This window comes from Phyllobates terribilis, unplaced genomic scaffold (assembly GCF_046119375.1).
Source record: "Phyllobates terribilis strain yellow unplaced genomic scaffold, ASM4611937v1 Scaffold_10__3_contigs__length_209671492, whole genome shotgun sequence".
Lineage (NCBI taxonomy): Eukaryota > Metazoa > Chordata > Amphibia > Anura > Dendrobatidae > Phyllobates > Phyllobates terribilis.
Window position 1 is genome coordinate 119,268,921 of NW_027362770.1, and position 21,701 is coordinate 119,290,621.

Consider the following 21,701-nt stretch of genomic DNA (forward strand, 5'->3'; position numbering starts at 1 on the left):
GATGTTCCCTTTGGCAGTGAAGGGATTAATGTATCTATGGCTAATTGCTCCACTTTCATACTCTTGCATTTAATGTGGCTCCTGACCTTTGCGTTAATCTCTTTATGATAGGTGTTTATAGTGTTTTGTGACCTGGGCTTAACTATTAATCCTCTCCAGAAAATGACCCTGTAATAAGACCAAAACAAACTGGAATAAGTCACCCCAAAACACGTATGAAGATACAATTTTCAGATAAATACTATGATCAAAATAATTTTCTAAATGTAAAGGTCAATTTACATTGCAAAATTATCGTAGGATTTACAATAATTGGGCTGTCTAAACAGGCTACCGATCAACTGACAGATAAGCAATATGTTTATTAGTTGGGTAAAATAGTCTTTCATCATGATTCTTGGCAGCACATTGTCCTGTGTAAACAGGACCAGTGCTGCCGAGAACAACAGCAGCCTATGCGCACTGAACGAGTAGCTGATCGGCGGTCTTTTAGTGCCACCAGTCATCTTGTATAAACGGATCTTAGAGAGGTTAACATTGATGGTCTATCCTTAGGATAGGTCATCAATGTCTGATTGGTGGGGATGTGACGCCCGGCACCCCCACCGATCAGCTGTTCCCGGTGTCAACGGCAGTCGGAACTGCTCAGTTACGGAGATGCACAACACAGCTCCATCAACGGAATAGTTCCCGCGGCCGGGTACTGCACATCCACCCCCCTATTGGTTTGAATAAGGGGTGGATGTACATTACTCGGCCATGGCCACTATAGAGCTGACTGAGCTGTGCAGCACAGCTCCGTAACTGAGCAGTTCCGGCCACCGCCACTGAGAGCAGCTGATCTGCGGGGGGTGCTGATTGTTGCACCTCCACCGATCAGACATGGATGACCTATCCTAAAGCTAGGCCATCAATGTTAAAGTCAGGGACAACCCCTTTAAGTTAAAAGACTGCCAAAGCTGATCATTAGTTATACTCTCTCAGAAAATAAATGTAACATCAACTGATCTTCACTTTACTATTGAAGGAATAGGAGAATCCACATTATCTATTAACAAAGAGATAGTGAGGTAATACTTAGCTAACATAAATTAATTCAAGTCTCCGCGTCCAGGTGAATTGCATCCTAGGATACTGAAGGAGATAGCAGAGGAAATTATTGAACGACTCTCCATAATCTTTGAAAATTCTTGGAGAACAGGGGACATCTCAGAAGACATGGAGAAGAGCAAATGTTGTCCCTATCTTCAAAAAGGGGAAGAAGGTGGACCCAGGGAGCTATAGGCCTGTGAGCCTTACTTCTATACCAGGAAAGATTTTAGAACAAATTATTAAACAACATGTATGCAAGTACCTTTATGAGAATGAAGTGATTAACTACAGCCAGCATGGGTTTGTAACTAATAAGTCATGTCAGACTAACTTAATTTCCTTATATCACAGAATCACTGACGGGGTGAATGAGGGAAACACAGTAGATATAATATATCTTGACTTCAGCAAAGCATTTGACAAAGTATATCATACCATCCTTATTGAAAAAATGACTAACTATGGAATGGATAAGGCAACTGTTAGGTGGATTCATAACTGGCTTAGTGACCCAAAGAGTGGTCATAAATGGTCATAAATGGTTGCACATCCAGTTGGAAGAATGTTTCAAGTGGGGTACCACAAGGCTCTGTCCTAGGCCCTGTGTTGTTCAAAATCTTTATCAATGATTTAGATGAAGGAATTGAGGATAAAATGATTAAATTTGCTGATGACACAAAGCTAGGAGGGATAGCTAAGACTAGAGATAAGAAAGAAGATTCAAAAAGATCTAAATAAACTGGAACTGTGCGCAGCAACTAACAGAATGTTTTTTTAACAGGGAGAGATGCAAAGTCCTACATCTGGGCAAGAAAAATGAAAAAAGCATATACAGAATGGGAGGAATAGGGTTAAGCAACAGCACATGTGAAAAAGACTTAGGTATACTAATAGGTCATAGACTGAACATGAGTCAACAGTGTGATGCAGCAGCAAAAAAGCCAAACACAGTTCTGGGTTGCATTAACAGAAGCATACAGACTAGATCACGTGAAGAAATTATCTCCCTCTACTTCTCTTTGGTCAGACCTCATCTGGAATACTGTGTCCAGTTGTGGGCATCACCTTTTAAAAAAGACATTGAAAAACTGGAGCAAGTTCAGAGAAGAGTGACCAGAATGTTGACTGGTCTGCAAACAATGTCTTATGAGGAACGGTTAAAGAATCTGGAAATGTTTAGCTTGCAAAAGAGAAGAGTGAGGAGACTTAATAGCTGTCTACAAATATCTCAAGAGCTGTCACACTGTTGAGGGATCATCCTTATTTTCATTTGCACAAAGAAAGACTAGAAGCAATGGAAGGAAACTGAATCGGAGAAGATACAGATAAGATATTAGAAAAACTTTTTGACAGTGAGGGTGAACAATGAGTGGAACAGGCTTCCGCAAGAGGTGGTGAGTTCTCCTTCACTGGAAGTCTTTAAACAGAGACTGGAGAGACATCTGTCTGAGATGGTTTGGTGAATCCTGCATTAAGAAGGGAGTTGGACACGATGACCCCGGAGGTCCTTTCCAACTCTAACATTCTATGATTCCATGACTGCATATCGCAACATTTTTTTTTCAAATCACGACCCTCTTGCTAAGTTTAAGTCTGAAATTGCCACAGACTGCAAAAAGAGTTCGACAAATATCCTTATAACCTGCATGGGCAAATGTTTGTGGCACAAAAGAATACCTTTTGTTGATTGGTATCTAAATGCTTTACTGATCATCAATGATTTGGGATTGCCTTCCCACTAGTAACTCAACAAGATAAAAGCTGGAATGACTGGACTAAAAAGTGATGAATGCATTGGAAAACAAATGAGGAGGCATAAGAGATTGACTGTGGCCCAGGATGGCATAAAAGGGAGGAGGCTGAGGTGAAGAATAGAAAATGGGAATAAGTATAGCTAGACTAGCTGTTGGCATTAATATGAGGTCAGGATTCATGATATGGAAGGTAATAAAGGGGCTTTGCGTAAAGCCAAAATGAAAGAGTTTTTGGAGAGAAAAAGAGAGTTAGGCTCTAGGGATGTGTACAAAGCAATAGGATAAAAGTATATAAAAGATAGAGCCAGGTAGTAGGGAGTTAGCAGAAGAAAAAAAATTTCCAGCGACAAAAGGATTGAGTTTAGAAAAAACTTTATTTCTCAAAAAAGTGCAATTAAAATCCACCGAAATAGAGTCAAATGGGTAGCTGGCATGTTTCAGATGATTTTAACCTCATTATAATCCTCATTGTCAAGCTTAAACATGGTCTATATGGCACTGCACCACAATAAATGACATCACGCTTTCCCCTGTACTGGAAGTCCGCTGTCTCAAAGTAACCCTTGACTCTGCCCTGTCCTTTAAACTGCACATACAGTACAAGCTCTTACAACCTCCTGCCGCCTCAAACTAAAAAATGATCTGTCCGTCCCTCAACCCGGAATTTACTAAAATCTTGATGAAGGCATGCACCATCTCCCACCTCGACTACTGCAATATAGTCCTCTGTGGTCTCCCAGCTAATTCTTTTGCCCCTCCACAGTCCATCCTTAACTCTTCTGCCTGATTAATTTACCTCTCTCCTCGCTACTCCTCCGCTTGTCGCCTCTACAAATCTCTTCATTGGCTTTCAATTCCTCAACGCATCCAGTTCAAAATACTAACATTAACCTACAAGGCTGTCCATATTCTGTCTCCTCCATATATCTCGGAACTAATTTCTCGATACCCACCCACACACACTCTATGGTCCTCACAAGACCTTCTCCTCTCCTCCACCCACGTTTCTCACCTAATTGCCACCAAGACTTCTCCTGAGTATCTCCCATTCTCTGGAGTTCTGTGCCTCAACACATCCAAATATCCACCACATTGGGAACCTTCAGATGGAACTTGAAAACCCATCTCTTCAAGAAAGCTTACAGCCAGCTATAACCCACCTCACCACCAGCGGAGCTTCTGCAACCTCCTAATTTATAGTCTCCATCCCCATTAACCTGTAGGATGTAAGCCTACAAGGGCAGGACCCTCTCCCCCTCTGTTCCAGTCTGCCATTGTTAGTTTGTTCATTGTAATTTATATCTATATTTTATATGTAACCCCTTCTCATGTACAGCACCATGGAATGAATGGTGCTCTAAATATAAATAATAATACTGTAGGAATGAATTGGAGAGCCTCCTGATTACCCCTTTTTACAAGTAGGGAATTAGGCCAGATATTATTAGCCCACATACCCTTCACGAAGACAGATTTTCAGTGTGCCAACCTTAGATATCAACTTTTTATTGCCTGCGCCATCCTTACAGCTTGTGTCATGCACACGTTACAGCTGGGACGAGCCCAAGCCAACCTCATATGAGGCCTTCAGCCCATACCATCTTTGAATGCATTGGATACAAACAGCACTGGCTATGGATGCCATTTCAAAGTCTTCAGCCACATTTAAGGTGTAATTGTACTTTCAAGCAACTTTTCAAAATAAATTGTCCTGTGTGTGTATGTTACGAAGGAGGCATAAGACAAATAAATCCAATATCACTGGACACCTTGCACCATCTCCTGTGTGGAGATAAATTAGATAAATTAATTAGCTGACAGTTTCTGGAAGAGGAAACATTCACTGTGTACTTCATCGTTAGCAAAGAGGTGCTACATCAAAGGTAAAGATATCTGCGCCAAAGGCAGACAGGTCATCTCTAGCCCATATCAGAGAGCTCACTTTGCAGTGAAAATGCAATATTTCCATGCCATATCGATCTGATATCAACACCATTCACAGATGTATCTGTGATCAGGGGACATATTTGCTTCTGTGGGTTCAAGAGCCAGGATTTATGGCCTTGAGGAACCACAGAAACGTAATATCAATCTGAATTATGAATATATCATAGTCATATTTGGTGTGTCTAGGATGATGAAAGTATGCTCGGAAATATGGTGGTCATATTATTCCACTAGAAGGTTCCTGAGGGAAAATATGACATAATTTAGTAATTATGATTTTGAACCACTTTTCAGTGCATATAATTAACCATCCTCCTCTCTCTAACCAGGTGGAGAGATGAGGGGTGTAGATGAGACCCTTTATAATATCTCACCCAGAGACAGTCATTGTCAGATCCCGGAGACATAACAAATTGGAAATTGGAGATCTGTCCAAATTTCGTCAGTGACTCTGCTACAAAGATTTGCTCATGGATTGAATCAGTAAGGGCTTTCTTTATTTATTCTTTTTTGTTTTATTCTGTTTTTGCCTTTTATGTATATCTTTTTTATTATTACTCTCTTTTTGAAATGTGTATCCTACATTTTGACCAGTTTTCCACCCTGCAAGCTCTATCTATAATTTGCAATCAAGGAGATCCAGTGGGAGGAGACGATCTGCTGTGATTTCTCCTATACACAGGACAGTACACAAAGAGTGATTCCTGCTCTTTATTCATTTATAGCACAAAGAGACAAGCAGCAGAGGTATGGAGGAAATTAGATAGCAGTACTGAGTAGAGTTGGTATGAGTCTATTCACATGGCCCATTCCTTCAGCCACAACAGTGGTCTGTGGTAACTGCATGGGAGTTGGAGTATCGCCTCTTACCTGCTGGCATCGGTGGCTCTTCTTTTATTTAGCTGGACTGAAGTGGTGCCATTGTTGGACATAATACTTTATCGATTTGCAGCAAATCTCGTGCTGAGCTGTTTTGATCTGAATCAAACTCTGATGTGAGGTAAAAGACTTGTTAGAGAGCTCTGTATGATGCTTCTGTCTCCATCCACCCGTTTTCTCTTTCTGCTTCTCCTGTCCCCTCCCCTCTCCATAGACCTGCAGTCTGCCTTGTCTGTGCAAGATGTATCTGAACTGTTTTTTTTCAGAGTGGATGACATTTTCAGGAGGCAAGGAAGAGGGGAAGAAGTGGCTGAGAAGTGGGAAGAGAAGCTAATTTCTCTGATAAAATATATTGCAACATTTCTTGGTTTTGCCTGTATTATTGATTTATGCAAAGTTTGTTGAAAGTACAGTTCTTTCTTAAGCCAGTGCCATACAAAGATGCTTTCCTAAAACCTGTCCCAAATATAAATGTCCTCCATTGAGTTTAGGCCGACAACAGATTTCCCCTTACAGCTCACCCATGCTTAAAGATGTCCTCAATAAAGGTTGCATCAGTATGAGGTGTCTACATAATAAATATGCTGCTTTCTCTAACCCTTGATGATCTTACAGTGCTTGTCATCTATAGTTCTTAGCTCCTCTGCTGCTTTTCATCACCCTTTAGCAGCCAATTGCAGGAACCTTGCTAAGAGCATGAAGTGGTCAGAATAACGCATCACCCTCCCCATGTAATTTGCTTGCTTTTTACATTTTATAGGGATAATGACCACAGTCATCACAACTTACAGACCATGAACATCAATCAGTGGTTGACCGGAAGTTTTGTCCACCATCAGAATGAGCTTAGCTCTGAATATTTGTTTGCTAGGGTAGAATTTAAATTACATATTCATTAATAAGTTAAATGTACATTATTACAAGTGTATGACTATCATATTCATTTATTTACTTGGTGACATAAGAGTTGTGTTCATTTTGTCTTCTGTTTGGGTCTTCAGTCTTCACAATGACAGGTTCATGATCCTTGTGATTGTTGCTATCCGTCTTATTGCTGGACATTCCTTTTTTTTCTTCCCCACGTCAATTGCAAGCAGAATTGATTTTTCCTATGAGCATGGTCCTCTTGTGTCCAAAATACAAAAGAGCTTCAGTACAGTCTATTGTGCTTCATATGAAAGAACAAGTTTGATTTTGCTCAACCGTCTTTATCAACTCCAATGGTCTGAAGAAGAATAAACGTTTTCCTTGCCACATTTCTTAATTGTCCAGTTTCACATGAAGCCACAGAGAGTACAAAAACCTGAACAGTTCTGCTCCTTGGCTTCACAGACACACAATAAGATGAGTACCCTCACTGGGGTAAATGAAGAATACTTTAACTTTGAGTGACATTACTATGGGGATGTTACATGTGCTGCCACCCTAGTAGTTTGTAAAGGAAAGCATAAATATCCATAACATTCATCCCAGATTATAAACCCTCCCGGATATAAAGCTGTAAATCCACATTAATATTCGGGATCTGGTCCTCCTTGTTGGCCAACCAATTTGAAATCCAGGCTTCCTGATTCTTTATAGTATTCACATTTCGGATATGGTGCTCTCAACTGGAGTATATCAGAGTTTTGGTAACAGCTGTGCCGGTAACTTCCTTTAGATGAGGGAGTTTACATACACAGATACATCCCCATGTTCTCCACTGGATAGGATTGCCAAACAACTATTGGAAAATTCCTTTTTTTTCTAGAAGTTGAGATAATATTCAAGTTTTTAACTCAAAAATGGTAGATGGCCCAAGAAGTCTTTTTTAGCAGGAAGATTGGCCAATAAAGTGGTAGAGGCCCAGGACAAGAGCCCCCAATGTCCTCCCTTTTATCTAGTCCTAAGCCATCCCAGATCATAGACATGATGATGTGGGATTTTTGTGGGATTTTTATCCTTTATTCATCCAAGAAGTTGAGTGTACATGTTTTTGGAAGGTCAGAAAAGAGCTATCGACCAGAAAAGCTCTATTTCTAAAAGCATACGCTTTGCTTCTTTTCTGCAAATTGTTGTTTAGAGACAAAACAACTAAAATAATTGTTACCTCTGTGACTAAAATTCTCTGGGAACAATGTTCTCACAGTGGGAATTAAAACAACTATCGCTTTTTGCATATGGTAGAATGACACTACATAGAGGTATAATGAGGACAGCTACCGAAAACTTTATTTTGAGGAAATATAGAGCGGTATGGTATGTCTGAAATAACCACATCATCCACATTGGGCTAATTAGGGTGTATTTTAATGAATACAGATTTCATAACATTTTGATCATGGATCCGCATTATCTTTACACCTTAGCAGGGTTGTAGCAGATATGTTTTGTTTTATGGGGCTCGCCAAAGTAAATAATCCATGTGTGTATTTGGATGACAGATTTTCCTATCGGAGCGGTGGAGACATGTAACGACAGGAAGGATAGTGATTAGTCTGGGAATGAAATGCATCAGAGCAGGTTGTAGGAGACATGGGAGAATTGAAAGGGTAAATCAAGAGGTTTTATGGCAGCTCCTAAATTGTGAAGACATCATTGTCAGGGAATGTATGTCAAATTTCTACATGAATAAATGGGAAGACACAAGTAGCCTCTATCCATTTTTTTTGCAAAAAAAAGACTTTTATCTTAGAATAGTTTGGAAAAAATTAAGGGTGATACACACATATTTTTTTTCTACATAGATTTTGGCAAAAAAAAACCAACAAAACATAAAACAGCCCCATTGTATTAAGTGGGAAAACCCCTTATCGCCACAGCTGGTTTGGGTTCCAAAACCATTTCAATAAGTGTATCACTTGCTGATTCATGGCAGGTGGTCATATTAAATGGGGCTAATCCCTGTGCACACACTGGATCCTTTAAACTGCAAATTAATTTCAGAAACCTAGGGTTCTTCCTCAGATTTCTGTTGCGGATTCAGAAGCAAACGCACATAGGTTTTCTCTAGCTCCATTGACTCCATGACAAGAAAAAGTTAGACTCCCATATCAATCCTACCCATTGCGCTAATCTTAGGCTTTATGTTTCCCATGATGCATGGAGCCATAAATATAACATTTGACAGCTAATTGGATGCCAATTGTTTAAAGAGAACCCGTCATAATGATTTTGTAATGTAAAGACATGGCTGTAATGGTGCTGTAATACAGATTAACTTGATACCTTTGATGAAGAAATACACTTTGTGGTTCTTCTTTAAACACCATTTGATGTTTTCTATTAATTAGATTTAGGTGCACAGGGGCTGGACTGTGCACTGGGTATTCTCCTCTGTGAGGAGAGGTGGGAAGGGTACATTTTATTTTGAATTAGTTTAAAAGAAACATAAATTGTAAGCCAAATGTAGCATAGGGACACCGGGTCTACACACTTCGAGTCCAGCTAGGACTCTTAATTTTTATTAAGAGTCCCTGCTGGACTCAAAATGTGTACACCAGGTGTACTTATGCTACTATTGGCTTTTAAATCTACATTTGTTATAAACTAATTCAAAATACAAATGTGAGTTTTAATTACGTCTTACCTGTGGATGTTGGACACTTCCAACCTCTCCACAGCTACTTGTCCAGGAACTGGCTTTGAATGCCGCCTTCATTGCTGTGGATGATGCTTACTCAGGTTGAGTTCTCGGTCCAATGACATCTTTTAGAGACAACCGTGCATGTACTGCCCACAGCAATGATGGTGCCTTTTTATTGTAGACCATCTGGGAACTCAATCTGTGCATGTGCCATGCATGACAATGATGGTGCTGGTGTGAAATTTCATACAGACAGAGGCAAAGTGCTGGGAGAGGCCAGGAAGAAGACAGGAAGAAGATCCAGTGCACAGTCCGGCCCCTGTGCACCAAAATCTAATTAACAGAAAACTTAAAATGGTGATTAAAGAAGAACCACAAAGCGGATTTCTTACCCAAAAGTATCAATGTAATCAGTATTATAGTGCAATAACAGCCATGTCTTTGTTTTACTTTGCAAAATTGTGCTCACATGTTCTCTTTAAAGGTCAAAAACCACCGCTTCTGACTCTACTGGTATGTCTAGGAAACTCCTGAAATGTGCAGTAGGACGCTTTGTTAAAGGGGTCCTGTGGCTGGTAGCATCATTTTGGATTACCTGTGGGATGGATTGTATGATAAGAGCTAATCTAGATAGATGACTGTCACCGCTAATCTTCTTTATATCTCTGTAATACATTTTGCAAATGCTTGGCTTTTCGGTCAGTCTAGATGTTGAGTTCCTAAAATGATGTGCACATGGGATGGTTCAAGGGCATTAGGTTGTGGGTGTGACCTATGTATTGAATGGATGTGTCCTTGAAGTAATTTCTAGTGTTGAGCGAACATGCTTGACACTCTCGGTACTCGCCCGAGCATCACGCTACTCGGGATGTTCGGCGAGCACCGAGCATTTCCGGGTTACTCGGGCGGGAGCTCAGGTCTCTGCCCTGCATGTTTGGCGCTTTTTACAGAGCCAATGAACATGCAGGGATTGCCAGCCAGTCACTGTAATGCCGCAGCCATGTTGGTTGTGGGCATTACATTGATTGGCTGGCCGCACAGCGTCACCTCGAGTATTTAAAACAGGGTGCCGCTATCTTGGACACAGTCGCTCCGGATCAGCTAGTGTAGGGAAAGCGCTGCTGAGCTAGGGAGAGATTTATACTGCGAAATAGTTAGTGTAGGATCTGTAAAGGCTGCCAAATCAAACAAACAGTCCTTCTCAGGACTAATATCCATCCCAAATATCAGGCAGGCAGGCTGTATAGGAGACGCAGTGGTTATACCAGCAAACGCTGCATTACAGTCCTGTGTGCTCCTGTTGCTGAAACTTCTGGACTTAGCTCCAGGTCCTGGGGGGGGCAGGAGAAATCCTCTTTTTTCATCTAAATCCTCTTTTTTTTTCCTCCTTCACACTGTACAAATACCCGTCTTAACCTTTTGGTGCCCCCCCCCCCAAAAAAAAAGTGTGTCTGTGACAGTTCAGACACAAATATAACTGTTTAAAATAGTCTGGTGTAGGACAGAGAAACAGAAGTGTGGTTTTGCAGTTCCTCGGTTCAAACCTCTGTATTATCCACTTTTGGGCAATTTTTACATAAAAAAAACAGTTTGAGTGTGTCGCTCACTGTTCAGCCGCAAATATATATATTTAAAAAAGTCTGGTATACACCAGTAAATTATAACTGTGGTTTTGCTGTTCCACGGTAAAAAATCTCTGTATTATCCTGCTTTTGGCATTTTTAGCCATAAAGAAAAACAGTAATAGTGTCTCCTGATTGTTCAGACACCAATATATCGGTTTAAAAGAGTCTGGTATACACCAGTAAATTATAACTGTGGTTTTGCCGTTCCACTATAAAAAATCTCTATTATCCAGCTTTTGGTATTTTTTCCGTAAAGAAAAACAGTAATAGTGTCTCCTGATTGTTCAGACATCAATATATCTGTTTAAAAGCGTCTGGTATACACAAGTGAATTATAACAGTGGTTTTGCCGTCCCACGATAAAAAATCTCTATTATCCAGCTTTTGGTATTTTTTCCGTAAAGAAAAACAGTAATAGTGTCTCCTGATTGTTCAGACACCAATATATCGGTTTAAAAGAGTCTGGTATACACCAGTAAATTATAACTGTGGTTTTGCCGTTCCACTATAAAAAATCTCTATTATCCAGCTTTTGGTATTTTTTCCGTAAAGAAAAACAGTAATAGTGTCTCCTGATTGTTCAGACACCAATATATCTGTTTAAAAGAGTCTGGTATACACCAGTAAATTATAACTGTGGTTTTGCCGTTCCACTGTAAAAAATCTTTATTATCCTGCTTTTGCCATTTTTTGTTGTAAAGAAAAACAGTAATAGTGTCTCCTGATTGTTCAGACACAAATATATCTGTTTAAAAGAGTCTGGTATACACCAGTAAATTATTACTGGTTTTGCCATCCCACGGTAAAAAATCTCTATTATCCAGCTTTTGGTATTTTTTCCGCAAAGAAAAACAGTAATAGTGTCTCCTGATTGTTCAGACACCAATATATCTGTTTAAAATAGTCTGGTGTAGGCCAGAGAAACAGAAGTGTGGTTTTGCAGTTCCACAGTTCAAACCTCTGTATTATCCACTTTTGGGCCATTTGTACCAAAAAAAAAACAGTTTGAGTGTGTTGCTCACTGTTCGGCCGCAAATATATGTATTGAAAAAAGTCTGGTATACACCAGTAAATTATAACTGTGGTTTTGCTGTTCCACGGTAAAAAATCTCTATTATCCTGCTTTTGGCATTTTTTGCTGTTAAAAAAAACCTGTAATAGTGTCTCCCTGATTGTTCAGACACAAATATATCTGTTGAAAATAGTCTGGTGTAGGCCAGAGAAATAGAAGTGTGGTTTTGCGCATCATCCTCCTCCTCATGTTCAGACTCCATCATAGATATCACCAAATCAGTTACAAGCTGGAAGCACTGCAGTACTGCCTCCGCCAAGCGGCAACAGGCTGTGCTGAAACTCATAAGTTTAGGTGAGAAAGCTCACACTGCTTTTGAGTTGTGGATAGCTGTGAAGGAGCAGGCAGATCTGTGGCTGACACCGCTGAACCTACATCCAGGCATGGTCGTGTGTGACAATGGCCGTAACCTGGTGGCGGCTCTGAGGCAAGATAACACACGTACCAGGCCTGGCTCATGAGCTTAACCTCGTGGTTCAGCGGTTTCTTAAATCGTACCCCGAGTTGCCAGATCTGCTCGTCAAAGTACGCCGCCTGTCAGCTCATTTTCGCAAGTCGGCTACAGCTTCCGCCGCCCTTGCTGTGTTGCAGCAGCGTTTGCAGCTTCCGGCACACCGACTGGTGTGTGATGTCCCCACACGTTGGAACTCTACCCTCCACATGTTGCAAAGGATTTGTGAGCAGAAGAGAGCAGTTGTGGAGTACCAGCTGCAACAAGGCTGTCGATATTCAGGTCAGACTCCACACATAAGACCTCAGGAGTGGACCTGGATGTCTGGCATATGTACCATCTTAACAAACTTTGAGGAGTCCACCAAGATGGTGAGTGGCGATGACGCCATCATTAGCATCAGCATTCCACTTGTCTGTCTTTTGCAACACTCTCTGAAGAGAATTAAAGAGGAGGCATTGCAGCCAGAGTATGATGAGATGGATCAAGAAGCCGTAACTGTCGATTACACACAGCCCAGCCTCATCTCATCCCAACGTGCATTGGGGGACAATGAGGGAGAGGAGGAGGAGGAGGAAGAACAGGAGCTGGTTTCATGCGCTGTAGACGGTAGTACCTGTACAACTGTCATACCATCGGTTCAGCGTGGGTGGCCTGAGTACAGGGGGGAGGAGGAGGAGGAGGAGCAGAGCATGGTCAGTCGTCATCTTGGTGAGGACACGGAAGTCTTGCCCGTTACCAGTCTGGCACGCATGGCTGACTTTATGTTTCGCTGCCTTAACCGTGACCCTCGCATTGTCAAAATGTTGGGTGACAGTCATTACTAGTTGGTGACACTTTTAGACCCCCGCTACAAGGAGAACTTTCACTCTCTTATTCCTGAGGTGGAGAGGTCTACAAAAATGGGGCAGTACCAGAAGGCCCTTGCTGCAGAAGTGTTAAAAAAATTCCCATCTGAACACGCTAACGGCAGAGGTCACAGTTCGTTGCACATCCAAGGCATACATGCAAGAGAGACGCAACTCCAATACAGCAGAGGCAGAAGAACACTGTCAATGTTCTGGGACAGTTTTCTCAGACCCTCCCTTTGGACAGACCCGGGGTACTCTCACAAGGAGTGGAAAGTTTCAAAAGATGGTGAGGGAGTACCTTGCCGACCGTACCAGCGTCCTCCGTAATACCTCTGTGCCTTATAATTATTGGGTATCCAAGCTGGACACTTGGAATGAACTCGCTCTGTACGCCTTGTAGGTCCTGGCCTGCCCTGCCGCTAGCGTGTTATCGGAGCGTGTTTTTAGTGCCGCTGGGGGAATTATAACTGATAAGCGCACTCGCCTGTCAACTGACAATGCTGACAAGCTGACCCTTATAAAAATGAACAAGGGCTGGATTGGGCCAGACTTCTCATCACCACCAAATGACAGCAGAGTAACATAAAGTCAAATCCACTGTGTTATTTCGGGAGGTGTATTCACATGCACCTCTTCACACCCACAAATGGGTATACGCTTCTTCATTTCGGCTGTTTTATGTTCTTCTCCTTATCCTCAGCCTCTACCACCCCTATACCACCAGGGTGACCGTGGTCCGTGTTGCCATTATGGAAAGTTCCTCCATAATTATTTTTGTCAGCTTTTGCTTGGAAGGCATAAGCAAAGACTGTGGGAGACCCACTCCCCAATAATGGGAATAAAATTTTTAAGATGCTGTACTGTATGGCTCTTGTAAGGGGCATTAAAACCGTCTTGTTAAGCTACTGCGACCTCCACCACTTTTCCAAGGGGCATTAAAATCGTCTTGTTAAGCTACTGCGACCTCCACGTCTCTTCCAAGGGGCATTAAAACCGTCTTGTTAAGCTACTGCGACCTCCACGTCTCTTCCAAGGGGCATTAAAACCGTCTTGTTAAGCTACTGCGACCTCCACGACTCTTCCAACGGGCATTGCATTTCCTCCTAGTTTTAGTCAGCGTTTGCTTTTCAATGCATATGTGAACACTAAGGGAGACCCACTCCCCAATAATGGGTAGAAGGCTTTTAGTCTGCTGTAATCCACGTCTGTTTCAAGGGGCATTGCAGTTCCTCATAATTTTTGGAAAGCCTTCCATTCACTGCTTAGGCCAACAGTGCACAGGAGACCCAGTTGCTATAAATGGAAAAAATGGTTTAGTTAAGGCCCTCTGACCTCCATGTCACTTCCAAGAGGCATTGGAGTGCCTCTAAATTTTTGGTAGGCATTGCACTCAGTGTATGCCCTATAACTGTGTAGCCAAACTGCTCCTTTTGGTATAGAAACATATCCTACAAGACATGTGTGGTTGACTGGCCTGATATTGATGTGAATGGTCCCTGTTCCTCCTGCGCTTTCTCCTTTGCCACCACCTCATCCATCATTTATCACCTGAAGCTTTGTTTTAACGGGAGTCATAGAACTGGGATAGTAACAGGAAAACATCCAGCAATCGACGGAGGAGGTAGGATATGCGCCAAAACGCTGACCACCTCAGGCCTAGCCGCTACTACATACATGCGCTTTCATTCCAAGAAAACAAAGCAGATGCTAACTTCTATGATCATCATGCTCCTCACCTTGGCACTCTCAACTCCCCTGATGGAGAAGCCAGGGCCCACCGGAGGAGTCTGGTTCTCTGGTGGGCTCTTCAAATGCTGCCCTAAAGCAGGCCAGGCTAAGAAAAGTGTGTGGGAAGGTAACAGGAGAAATAGGGACGGCTGGGGACCATTTATGGACACCAGGCCGCCCCTAGGCGGCTGGGGACCGTGTGTGGACACCCGGCCGTGGGGCGGCTGGGGACCGAGTATGGACACCCGGCCGCCCCCTGGCGGCTGGGGACCGAGCGTGGACACCTGGCTGCCCCCTGACTGCTGTGGACCGAGCGTGGACACCCGGCCACCGAGCGGCTGGGGACTGAGTATGGATACCTCGCTGCTGAAGCAGCCATGAGGTAGTGGCCAGCTTCGGCTTCCTCCAAACTAAAAGGCCCCATTTCAAGTGAAAGCTAGCAGTATGGTATTGCAGCCTGCGGGTGGGTGGGTGGTTGGTTGGCTGCATATTTGTGCTTGCATTGCAAGGAATGGGGGAGGTACAATTGAACACTGCCCTGGGACAAGGACTTGTTGCAAGTCTGCATCTTCTGATGTGGCAAGGATCACTTCTGATGGGCACACTTTTAGGCAGTGACCTGGGTGTCAGAGATGCTTCCAGGGGTCTTCCCTATGCTGTTCCCATGTCTTTTCAGCTCTGTATGCTTGTGTCACACAGCACATGGCCAGATAAGATTGTAAAATGTTAAAATGACATTTCCCAGTGAATGCATTTGTCACGGTTGAAAGCAATACAAAAGTGCAAAAACGAATAAAAAATGCTACTTGTGAACATAGCCCAAGGTGTGGAGGAGTATTTTTTTTGGGGGTTATTTATTTTACCTTATACACAAGTCTTTACCCTGGAAAGGAACTTCCTTAACATATTTCACAGGAAAGCAGTTTCAGTTTCGTTTTTGAACGTTTTATTGTGAGCCCTTAAAAGTGGCTTAATACCTCTGACCACGTTGTTGACAGCAGTGACCTGGGGCGATATCCATGCTGTCCCCATGTCATTTGAGCACTGTCACTATCATTTTGGGCACTTTTTAGGCTTTTAAAAGACTGCCGGGGGTGCCGTCGCAAAAATGCTCGGGTCTCCCATAGACTAACATTGGGCTCGTTGCTCCAGTCGAGCACCCGAGTATCACGGTGAGCTCGGCCCGAGCTTCGAGCACCCGAGCATTTTAGTGCTCGCTTAACACTAGTAATTTCTTAAAACTTGGTAAGTATGGCATACATTACTATGATGGGAATAAAGTGTATGTGGAAAGTTCTCTTGTAAATTGCTGCATGTCCTTAGCTGGAGGCGGACTATCATACCATGGTATGTGCCAAGTGGAGTGTCAACGAGCTACTTTGCCTTGGCTAGAGAATTTACTTTCACTGCTAGGACAAAATACTGTATCTTTGTCCAAGTAAAAGAGAGCCTAGCAATGTATCTGCATAAATATTTTCTTGTATGATCGCATTATATACATGATAGTTAAGGAAAGGAAGCTCAATTTTTTTTACTAAGCATGCACTTGTGGCACCCCAGGTCTGGTCGCCACAGTGGCACAAATGTCATGTCTGAGAGCAGGTGGGAGGTTCCCTGGTTGGGGACAATTAGCATGCAGCACCTCCTGCCTCAGTCCAGGGAGGGGAGAAACCTGCCCCTTATAAAGTGGATCTGGGGCGGGGTTAGACAGTGAAGCCAGAGACAAGTTCCAGTCTAGTTCCAGAGACAGGGACAGGTCAGCAGCAGGCTGAGGAGTCCCTGTAGGCAGAGGAGGAACACGAGGCCAGGAGGGGAGCTAGAAGAGAGACTTACAAAGCCGGACACTGGAGTCCGAGGCTGTGAGGGTTATAAGCCCAGCAGCAGAAAACCACGCAGGGGACTTCAAGTCCTCTGGCCCAAGGAAGCCCGGAGGCTCAGTCACACGAGAGGGACCACTACTGCCCTGGAGGGGTGAGAAGTACGGAAGGCCCGAGTCGCCAGTCATACGGGTGAGAACGACACAGTACACTCAGAGACGTGGGCTACCACTACACTACAGCAGGATAGCCAAGAAAGAGTGAAGTCAGCACGGTAGGCCTACAAACTCCCCCTGACCAGCAGGATTTCCCAGTTGCTCTCAGACTGACCAGGCCTCCATTGTTAACCTGTATTCCGGACGGGTCCCTTAATACCACCAACAGTAAAGACCCTGAATTGCATGACAGACTCCGTGTGGTTACTGCTGCTCCCACGCACCATCACCACCAACATCCCTACTTTCTGCCCTGAGGCTATACTCCTCCCGTGGGGAGTTATACTATCCTCTGCTGTATTCCCAATACCAGCCTCAGCAGTCTGCCCTGCAGCGGCGGTACACTCTGACCGCAATCCACAGGTGGCGTAGTCGGACACTTAAATATCACAAAACCACACAAATAGACTGCCATTTGGTTTGACCACCCTGAGCCACGGGACCGGGTCCCCGCCACGCAAGGACTACAACCCCCAGCATCCACAATGGGTTCGGTTCCGGGTATCCCCACATACACACACGGCCCAGGGGGCGCGTCACACTAAGTAATCATTAATACTCATGTCTTCCATTAGGCTGTGTGCCCACTATGCGTTTTTTAAGCATTTCCGCAGCGGCAATTCCGCTTCAGAAATGCTTAAAAAACGCTTGCTAGAAGCTGTGCAGATGTGGATACCATGCGGTTCAATGTGCGGATGGTACCCGGGTTTGGAGAAGAGGAGACTCTCCTCCAGACCTGGGTACCATAGTACCTGTAAAAAAAGAATACAATAAAAAATATACATTATACTTACCTTCTGATGGCTCCCGGTCTCCATAGCGATCCGTCCTGGCTTGCCCGCAGCTCGCGGTGGTCTAAAAAGGACCTGCCATGATGTAATTTAGTCATGTGACAGGTCACACGGCCGCTGACGTCGGCGGTCGTGTGACCCTTCACATGACTAAATGACATCATGGCAGGTCCTTTTAGTCCACCGCGAGCTGCCGGCAAGCCAAGACGGATCAGATAAGGACACCGGGGCCCATCAGAAGGTATAATATTTATTTTTTATTTTTTGCCATTCTTTTATGGTCACACTATATAAATCCATGCCAGTTGCATGGATTTATATAGTGTGACCAAGTTGTCAAGCACTTTCCAAGTGATGCTAAAATCGCTTGGAAAGTGCTTGACAAGCTGCATGCGGATATGCATGTGAAGAACGCTTCACTTCCGTTTGTCCCTGGCAGGAAAAACGCATGTACAATCCGCATGTACAATCCGCATGTACAATCCGCATGCGTTTTTCTGCCAGGGAGATGCAGAAATGCTCAGGAAAAAATCGGAGCATTTCTGCATCGTGGGCACATATTCTTACTCTTTCATTGCACCCTTGAATAATATGCATAAAAGTATAAAATTAAAATTTTCCTTTAAATAGTTGTATGCGAGTAAAACATTGATGGTCTATGATCAGGACTCTTTTATTTATGAACAGAAGCTGATCTATATTTATGGCTATGCCTAAATCTTTAGAGAGTTCCATGACCCATTTGTTCTTATTAATGGTAGGGCATGGACCTGTAAGGTGCCCAGGGGGGTAACCGTGGACAAGCAGCTGCTTCTCCACGCCCGGGCACCCCACAAACACACAGTGTCCCAGTCCATTAGTGTCGTGCTGTGTACAGTGTATTGTACTCACTTGCAGGCCGGAGGGCTCCTCTGCTTCCACGTCCTCAGGTCTAGGATCAGCCACACACACATCAGGGGATACTTGGTTTGTAATAACAAGTTTACACAGTATCGGGCACAGTACCTTCCAGCTCCAGTTCCTTCAATACAGTACATTTCAAGCTCTTGCTTACGTTCAGCTTGAACTACCCCTACACTTGATCCTCCTGTCAGCCCCAGGGATTTCCCACCGCAGCACTGCCAAGATCAGATACATTTTCCTCACACGTTTCCCAGTCCAGCTTCCACTGTATGGAAGCGATTAAGGCACACTCATCAGTGCCTAGTTTGGGCCATAAGCCCTGAATGTTACAGGAATGTCTGTTTGAAATCTGGTACGACCTCATGCTTCCAGAATGTTATGTACTCCACATGCCTCCAGCACACTGCAACTTGAATCTGAATTTCACACGAACCTCACACTTTATCTAACTCACTCTAACTAAACCAGGAAATGCTTCCCTTTTATCTTGACCTTTCCCTCCCATGCTGGGCTGGTCCCAAACATTTAACTGTATCCTGTACTATTCCTACTACTGTATACTAATAAGGCCCACCACTGCCTTATCTATCTCAATGTTCCTATCTATCAGTGACTAAGCACTGCACTATATTCTACACTTTGCTACCCCTGAGCCTAGTCTACCAGGTTACCTTAGGCATTACCAATATAGTGCCCACAAAGCAGCATCAGCACTTATAACACTCTATGCATTTTACATTACATTTTACATATTTCACATCATACAATAAAACACACTAAAACTCAAGTCAATATTCACACTAAAATTGTCTACAGGGTCAGGTATACGACAGTCTCTGTCACGTCCTTGCAGACCCATCCTGATTAAAGGTTGATGGTCTATTTTATGAACCCCTGGCAATTATCAAATCACCTGTTTATCCAGCCATTAGACCAGTTTCAGTATCAGGCTTGATACGTCAGGAAGGACCATGGCCTTTTGTTCTATTGAAGGGGTTACATCATGTTCTTTAATACCTAAAATTACTAGGTGCTTGTAAAAACCCCACAAGTTTGCAATTTATTTTTAGCTAAAAATTCTCTCTGTTCTTGAGAGCGAAAAGATTTTTAATTTATTGTTTTGTTTATTGGCTCATTGCTTAGGTTTACGATCACTTCTGAAGTTTTTCAGAGGTGGCAGAACATACACAGTGCTTTTAAATTCGTTACTATAGAGTTTGTAATCCCTGATTAGAATCTGGCCAGATTATTGGAGAGCAATGTTAGCCCTCAACCCGGCCAGATTACGCGCAGCTGTGCTCCTCCGATGCCCCAGAGGCAAAGCTTCCTCTGCTTACAGACTCTCAAACCACACAGTTCAGACCAGCAGCGTGATGATACCACTCATCTAATCTGTCAATCAAGCAGGAGCTCGCCCCCACCCTACCCTGCTGAAATAGAGTAGAACAACCCTTTAAGGATCTGATCCACCCTGGTCAAACATTGATCCTAACAGTAACACATCAATGTTACGGTCAAAGAAAATCTCTTTAAACAGTAAACTGATGTATCTGATGTATCCACTACTTTTATCCTTCCATTTGAAGCCTCGTGTTGTTTACAGTCATCTATCAGAGAAGAAAATAAAAGCTACGCAAGTCCAAAGTCAGCACAGCTCAGCCGCCTGTGCTCGATCAATCAGCCAATCAATCAATGGGTTAAGCAGTCAATCAATTAAGAATTGTTTAACTCGGTAATATCCTTTTAACCAAAACGACCTTTGTTTTTGCCTTTTCAAGGACAAGGAAAACCCATTTAACCACTTTGCATGGCGTGAAATAGTACAATACACAATTATAACAGGACTACATCCAAGTGATTGGTTAAGATATCAGGCGAAAACAGTACATGATTTACTAAGTAAGATTAATCAGTTCAATCAGTTCATTATTCGCCAACAAAATTACATTATGGCGACATTCTGATCTACAGTACTAGGACTAAGAAATTTGGAAATGACCAATTATAATTCAGTGACTCGAAATTATGGGTCAGTGCATAACATTACACAGTTCTTTTTTTCTTCATCAAAAGTGGATTTTTAAAATCACTTGTGATGGGATTAAATGGAAAAGGGAGTTTATTTATGGAAGGAAGCAATCTAGAAGTCACAGAAACATAATTAACCGCTCCTCACAGTCATCGTAGGCAATGCATCAAAACTTTCACAAGGCGGCATTTTGTCATTACCAAGATAATAAAGGAGTTGGTTATTTTATGCATGCTTTATTGTCAATAGGGCTCTGTTTATTGATGTATCACAGTGGCAGAGCCATCGATGCGATAAACAGCTCCGACTTTTCAATCAATTTGCCGTTTGTCTTTGTTGAAACCGGGAAGAGAAAAAGTTTCCATTGGTTTAGGATCACAAACTGAATGACATCAAGGGATTCAATAAAACCAATGATAAGGATCAAGGCTGAGATTTAATGATCACACTTTTCTAATAATTGGCAATCAGGTTTCCTTAAGATGCCTTTTATGTACTATATTAAGTGGCGGATATAATATAGATTGGGGGTGGGAAACACAGAACAAGTAAAGAATATGAAAGTTCTAACTTGATTTTCCTATCAACGAATGAAGATAACATATTGCTAGGATTTGCTATCTCATTCTATTTGGCGGTGGTGTGACCACTTGGATTTTTTAGAATGAATGGTTCATAGTTTTACCATTGGACCATCTTTTGAAGAGGACACTCCAATATTCAACATATTTACAAAAGTACTAGGACACCTACACATTACTCCTACGGCAGCTTTTGTGATATCCCATTCTAAATCCAAGACATGTGGAGTTACTTTCCATTTTGCAGTCAGTCAAGATCCCACTCTTCTGTAAAAGGTTTCTACAAAATTTTGGAGGTTTCTATGGGAGGTTTTGCCCATCTATGCAGAAGAACATTTGTGAGGTCAGACACTGATGTCGGATGAGAGGACCTGGCTCATTGTCCCTGTTCTCTTTCAACC

General features: G+C 42.8%; 1 long non-coding RNA gene across 1 annotated transcript in view; it reads left to right on the top strand.

Annotated features, from left to right (window-relative positions):
* LOC141164143 (uncharacterized) overlaps window positions 1-21,701 on the top strand; it is a 123,031-nt gene that overhangs the window by 15,812 nt on the left and 85,518 nt on the right. Inside the window, exon 3 of the long non-coding RNA XR_012250845.1 lies at window positions 5,123-5,276. This is a non-coding gene — a long non-coding RNA (uncharacterized lncRNA). The remainder of the gene's footprint in view (window positions 1-5,122; window positions 5,277-21,701) is intronic.